The 7,646-nt window shown below is 48.9% G+C and overlaps 1 pseudogene; it reads left to right on the top strand.

The window, feature by feature from the left end:
* The first annotated feature begins 268 nt into the window (after nucleotides 1-268).
* Nucleotides 269-6,435, top strand: LOC134341437 (uncharacterized; annotated as a pseudogene).
* Nucleotides 6,436-7,646: the final 1,211 nt, after the last annotated feature.

Here is a 7,646-nt window from a genome sequence, read left to right as displayed (position 1 = left end):
GGAGCCTCACGACTCACACCCCCAGCTTCAGGAATTTTATTAACCCTCAACCATCAGGGTGAAGACAAAAGAGCAAAAGGACACACACCACCAGGTTCAGGAACTGTTATTACCCCACAACCGTCAGGAAGGAGGTACAGGAGCCTCAGAACCCAGACCACCATTTTTAGGAAGAGTTATTACGTCTCAACCATCAGGAAAGAGGTACAGGAGCCTTATGACCAAAATCACCAGGTACAGGAATGGTTATTCCCTCTCAACTGTCAGGATGAAGTTCCAGGAGCATCACGTCTCACACGACCAGGTTCAGGAGCAGTTAATACTCATCGACCGTCCGGGTGATGGTAAAGGAGCCTCAGGACCCACGACACCAGTTTCAGGAACAGTTATTATCCCACAACCATCACGAAGGAATTATAGGAACCCCAGGACGCACATCACCAGGTTCAGGAACAGTTATTAACCCTCAACCATCAGGGTGAATGTGCAGGAGCCTCAGTCCCCACACCACCAGTTTCAGGAATAGTTATTACCGCACAACCTTCCGGAAAGATGTACAGGAGCCTTAGGACGCACACCACTAGGTTCAGGAACAGTTGTTGCATCTGAATCATCAGCGTGAATGTACAGGATCTCAGGACCCACACCAACAGGTTCAGGAACAGTTATTAACTTTCAACTATCAGAGTAATGGTACAGGTGTTTCAGGACCCACAACACCAGGTTCAGTAACAGTTTTTACCCATCAACCATCAGGGTGAAATTATAGGAGCCTCGGGACCCACACCACCAGGTTCAGGTACAGATATTAGCCCTCAAATATCAGGGTGAAGATACAGGAGTCTCAGGACCTACACCAGCAGGTTCAGGAACAGTTATTAACCTTCAACTATCAGAGTAAAGGTACAGGTACGTCAGGACCCACAGCACCAGGTTCAGGAACTGTTATTACCCCTCAACCATCAGAGTGAAGGTATAGGAGCCTCAGGATCCACACCACCAGGTTTAGGAACCGTTTCTACCCCTCAACGATCATGGTGATGGTACAGGAGCCTCAGTACCCAGACCACCATGTTTAGGATCAGTTATTAACCAACAACCATCAGGAAGGAGGTATAGGAGCCTCAGGACCCAGACCACCCAGGTTAGGAACAGTTATTACTTCTTAACCATCAGGAAGAGGTACAAGAGCCTCAGGACCAACAGCACCTGGTACAGGAATGGTTATTATCCCTCAACCATCAGGGTTAAGGTACAGGAGCCTCAAGACCCAGACCACCATGTTTAGGAAGAGTTATTACCTCTCAAACATCAGGAAAGAGGTACAGGAGCCACATGACCAACAGCACCAGGTACAGGAATGTTTATTACCTCTCAACTGTCAGGGTGAAGGTACAGGAGCATCAGGACTCACACCACCAGATTCAGGAACAGTTAATACACGTCAACCGTCCGGGTGATGGTACAGGAGCCTCAGGATCCATGACACCAGTGTCAGGAACAGTTATTATCCCAAAACAATCAGGAAGGATGTATAGGAGCTCCAGGACCCACAGCATCAGGTTCGGCAACCGTTATTAACACTCAACATTCAGGGTGAAAGTGCAGGATCCTCAGTCCCCACACCACCAGTTTCAGGAAAAATTATTACCCCACAGCCATCCGGAAGGATGTACAGGAGCCTCAGGACGCACACCACTAGGTTCAGGAACAGTTATTACACCATAACTATCAAGGTGAAGGAACAGGAGCCTCAGGTCCGACACCACCAGCTTCAATAACAGTTATTATCCATCAACAATCAGGGTGAAAGTATAGGAGCCTCAGGACCCACACCACCAGGTTCAGGGACTGTTATTACCCCTCAAATATCAGTGTGAAGATACAGGCATCTCAGGACTCACACCACCAAGTTGAGGAACAGTTAGTAACTTTCAACTTTCAGAGTAAAGCTACAGGTGCCTCAGGGCCCACACAACCAGGTTCAGTAACAGTTATTACCCATCAAATATCAGGGCAAAGTTACAGGTGTCTCGGGACCCACACCAGCAGGTTCAGGGACAGTTATTACCCCTCAACCATCAGGGTGAAGGTACAGGAGCCTCAGGACCCACACCACCAGGTTCAGGAATAGTTATTATACCTTAACCATGAAGAAGGAGGTACAGGAGCCTCAGTGCTCATAGCACCAGGTTCAGAAGCAGTTATTACCCCTCAGCCATCAGTGTGAAGGTACAGGAGACTCAGGACCAACACCACCAGGGTCAGTAGCAGGTATTATCAAATAACCATCAGTGTGAATGTACAGGAACCTCAAGACGCAGACCTCCAAGTTCAGGATCAGTTATTACTCCTCAACCATCAGAGTGAAGATACATGGGCCTCAGGTCCCATACCACCAGGTTCAGGAACATTTGTTACCCCTCAACTATTAGGAGGGAGGAACAGGAGCCTCAGGACCCACACCACCAGGGTTAGGGAAAGTTATTACCCCTCAACCATTAAGGTGAAAGTACAGGAGCCTCAGGACCCACACCACCAGGTTCAGTAGCAGGTATTAACAAATAACCATCAGGAAGGAGGTACAGGAGCCTCAGGACGAATACCACCACATTCAGGAACAGTTATTATCCCACAACCATCAGGAAGGATGTATAGAATCCCCAGAACCCACACCACCAGGTTCAGGAAGAGTTATTAACCCTCAACCATCAGAGTGATTGTGCAGGAGCCTCAGTCCCCACACCACCAGGTTCAGGAATAGTTATTACCCCACAACCATCCGGAAGGATGTACAGGAGCCTCAGTATGCATACCACTAGGTTCAGGAACAGTTATTAACTTTCAACTATCAGAATAAAGGTACAGGTGTCTCTGGACCCACAACACCAGGTTCAGTAACAGTTATTACCCCTCAACCATTTGAGTGAAGGTATAGGAGCCTCAGTACCCACACCACCATGTTCAGGAATAGTTATTTCCCCACAGCCATCAGGGAGAAGATACAGGAGTCTCAGGAGCCACACCACCTGGTTGAGAAACAGTTATCTCACCTCAACCATCAGGAAGAAAGTACAGAATCCTCAGGACCCACACGGCCAGGTACAGGAACCGTTTCTACCCCTCAGCGATCATGGTGATGGTACAGGAGCCTCAGTACCCAGACCACCAGGTTTAGGATCAGCTATTAACCAACAACCATCAGGAAGGAGGTATAGGAGCCTCAAGACACACACCACTAGGTTCTGGAATAGTTAATATTTGTCAACCATCAGGCGGATGGTGCAGGAGCCTCACCACCCACAGCTCCAGCTTCAGGAACAGGTATTATCCCACAACCGTCAGGAAGGATGTTCAGCAGTCTCAGGACCCAAAACACCAGGATCAGGATTAGTTATTATACATTAACCATCAAGAAGGAGGAACAGGAGCCTCAGAACCCACAGCAGCAGGGTCAGGAGCAGTTATTACCCTTCATCCATCGTGGTGATGGGAGAGGAGTCTCAGTACCCACACCACAGGTTTAGGAACAGTTACTAACCAACAACCACCAGGAAGGAGGTACAGGAGCCTCAGGACCCACACCACCAGGTTCAGGAACAGTCATTACCCCTCAACCATCAGGAAGGTGGTACACAAAGCTCAGGATACACAACACCAGTTTTATGAACAGTTTTTTCGCCTTAAACATCACGAAGCAGGGACAGCACCCTCAGGAACCAATCCACCAGTTTCGGCAACAGCTTTTACCCCTCAAACATCAGGAAGGATATACAGGTTCCTCAGGATCTACACGACCAGGTGCGGGAACAGTTCTTACCTCTCATCCATCATGGTGATGGGACAGGAGCCTCGGGACCCACACCACCATATTCAGGAACAGGTATTACCCCTGAACCCTGAGGATGGATTTACAGGAGCCGCAGGATGCACACCACCAGGTTCAGGAGCAGTTATTACCCCTCAAACATCAGAAAGGTAGTACAGGTTACTCAGGTCCCACACTAACAGGTACAGGAACAGTTTTTACTCCTCAAACTTCTTGGTGATGGTACAGGAGCCTTAGTACCCACCCCACCCGGTTCAGGAACAGTTATTAACCAACAACCACCAGGAAGGAGTTACAGGTGCCTCAGGACCCACACCACCAAGTTCAGGAACAGATATTACCCCTCATCCATCTGGAATGAGGTACAGGTTACTCAGGACCCACACCACCAGGTTCAGGAGCTGTAATGGCCGCTCAACATTCTGGAAGGAAGTACAGGAGCCTCAGGACCCAGCCCACCAGGCTCAGGAACAGTTATTACCCTCAACCATCAGGAAGGATATATCGGAGCCTCAGGAACCACACCACCCGTTTCAGGAATAGTTAATACTCGTCAACCATCAGGGTGATGGTACAGAAACCTCAGGAACTACAACCAGTTTCAGGAACAGTTATTATCCCATAACCATCAGGAAGAATGTACAGGAGCCTCAGGTCCCACACCACCAGGTTCAGGAATAGTTATTACACGTTAACCATCAAGAAGGTGGTACAGAAGCCTCAGTAACAACAGCACTATGCTCAGGAGCAGTGCTTTCATCTCAACTATAAGGGTGAGGGAACTGGAGCCTCAGGACCCACACCACCAGTTTCAGAACAGTTATTATACCTGAACTATCGGTGTGAAGGTACACGGCCTCAAAGCGCAGACCTCCAAGTTCAGGAACAGTTATTACCACTCAACAATTAGGGTAAAGATGCAGGGGCCTCAGGTCCCATACCACCAGGTTCAGGAACAGTTATTATACCTCAACCATCAGGATGTTGGTACAGGAGGCTCAGGACCCACAAAACCAGTTTTATGCACAGTTATTTCCCCTCAAACATCACGAAGGAGGGACAGCACTCTTGGGAACCAATCCACCAGGTTCGGGAACAGTTATTACCCCTCAAACATCAGGAAGGATATACAGAATCCTCAGGAACCACACGACCAGGTGCGGGAACAGTTCTTACCCCTCATCCATCATGATGTTGGGACAGGAGCCTCAGTACCCACACCACCAGGTTTAGGAACAGTTATTAACCAACAACCAACAGGAAGGTGGTACAGGAGCCTCAGGACCAACACCACCAGGTTCAGGGACAGTTATTACCCCTCAAACATCCGGGTGAAGATACAGGAGTCTCAGGACCAACAGCACGAGGTTCAGGAACTGTTACTACCCCTCAACAATCAGGGTGAAAGTATAGGAGCCTCAGGACCCAGCCCACCAGGCTCAGGAACAGTTATTACCCTCAACCATCAGGAAGGATCTATCGGAGCCTCAAGAACCACATCAGCAGTTTCAGGAATAGTTAATACTCGTCAACCATCAGGGTGATGGTACAGAAGCCTCAGGAACCACAACCAGTTTCAGGAACAGTTATTATCCCATAACCATCAGGAAGAATGTACAGGAGCCACAGGTCCCACACCACCTGGTTCAGGAATAGTTATTACACGTTAACCATCAAGAAGGAGGTACAGGAGCCTCAGTAACAACAGCACTAGGTTCAGGAGCAGTGCTTTCATTTCAACCATAAGGGTGAGGGAACAGGAGCCTCAGGACCCACACCACCAGTTTCAGGAACAGTTATTACAACTGAACCATCAGTGTGAAATTACACTAGCCTCAAGATGCAGACCTCCAAGTTCAGGAACTGTTATTACACCTCATCCATCAGGGTTAAGATACAGGGACCTGAGGTCTCATACCACCAGGTTCAGGGACAGATATTACCCTTCAAACATCAGGGTGAATATATCGGAGCCTCAGGACCCATACCACCAGGTTCCGGAGCTGTTACTGACCTTCAAATATCAGAGTAAATGTACAGGTGCCTCAGGACACACGCCACCAGGTTCAGGAACAGTTATTACGCCTCAACCTTCAGGGTGAAGATACAGGACCCACACCACCAGGCTCAGGAACCGTTATTGCCCCTGAACCATGAGGGAGGATGTGCAGGAACTGCAGGACAGGTGAGGATCATCACCAGGTGAGGATCAGTTATTAAACCTCAACCATCAGGGTGATTGTACAGGAGCCTCAGGAACCAAACCATCTGGTTCAGGAACAGTTATTACACCTCAAACATCACTGTGAAGTTCAGGAGCATCGATACACACACCACCAGGTTCAAGATCAATTATTAACCCTCAACCACCAAGAGTGGGGTACATGAGCCACAGGACCCACAGCACCAGGATGAGGATTAGTTATTACACGTTAACCATTAAGAAAGAGGAACAGAAGCCTCTTGGAGGTCCTTCTGAACTTGGAGGTCTGCGTTTTGAGGCTCCCGTCATTCACACTGATGGTTGACGTGTAATAACTGCCCCTGACCACTCACAGCAGCAGGGTCAGGGGCAGTTATTACACGTCAACCATCAGTGTGAATGACGGGAGCCTCAAAACGCAGACCTCCAAGTTGAGGAACAGTTATAACCTCTCAACCATCAGTGTGAAGGTGCAGGGGCCTCAGGTCCCATTCCACCAGGTTCAGGAACAGTTGTTAACCAACAACCACCAGGAAGGATGTACAGGAGACTCAGGACCCACAGCACCAGCTTCAGGAACAGTTATTACCCCTCAAACATCAGGGTGAGGATACGGGAGTCTCAGGACCAACAGCACGAGGTTCAGGAACCGTTATTACCTCTCAACAATCAGGGTAAAAGTATAGGAGCCTCAGGACCAACACCACCAGGTTCAGGGACAGGTACTAACCCTCAAATATCAGGGTGAAGATACAGGAGTCTCAGGACCCACACCACCAGGTTCAGGAACAGATATGGCTCCTCAACCTGCTGGAAGGAGGTTCAGGAGCCTCAGGACACGCCCCAACCAGGCTCAGGAACAGTTATTACTCCTCAAACATCAGGACAGAGATACTGGAGCCTCAGGACCCACACCAGCAGGTTCACGAATAGTTAATACTCAGCAACCATCAGGGTGATGGTATCGGAGCCTCAGGACCTACAACACCAGTTTCAGTAACAGTTATTATCCCACAGCCAGCTGGAAGGATGTACACGAGCCTCAGGACCCACACCACCTGGTTCAGGGATAGTTATTACAAACTAACCATCAAGAAGGAGGTACAGGAGCCTCAGTACCCACAGCACTAGGTTCAGGAGCAGTTCCTACATCTCAACCATCAGGGTGTGGGAACAGGAACCTCAGGACCCACACCACCAGTTTCAGGAACAGTTATTACACCTGAACCATCAGTGTGAATGTACAGGAGCCTCAAGATGCAGACCTCCAAATTCAGGAACAGTTATTACCCCTCAACAATCAGGGTGAAGATGCAGGGGCCTCAGGTCCCATACCACCAGGTTCAGGAACAGTTGTTACCCCTCAACCATCAGGATGGTGGTACAGGAGCCTCAGAACGTACAACACCAGTTTCATGAGCAGTTATTACACCTCAACCATCAGGGTGAAGGTATAGGAGCCTCAGGACCCACACCACCATGTTCAGGGACAGTTATTACACCTGAACCATCAGTGTGAATGTACACGATCCTCAAGATGCAGACATCCAATTTCAGGAAGTGTTATTACAGCTCAACCATCAGGGTGAAGTTACCAGGGCTTGAGGTCCCATA

The sequence above is a fragment of the Mobula hypostoma genome, assembly GCF_963921235.1.
Source record: "Mobula hypostoma chromosome Y unlocalized genomic scaffold, sMobHyp1.1 SUPER_Y_unloc_5, whole genome shotgun sequence".
Classification (NCBI taxonomy): Eukaryota; Metazoa; Chordata; class Chondrichthyes; order Myliobatiformes; family Myliobatidae; genus Mobula; species Mobula hypostoma.
The sequence above is the reverse complement of the archived record's forward strand: the minus strand, read 5'-3'. Positions and strand labels throughout refer to the sequence as shown.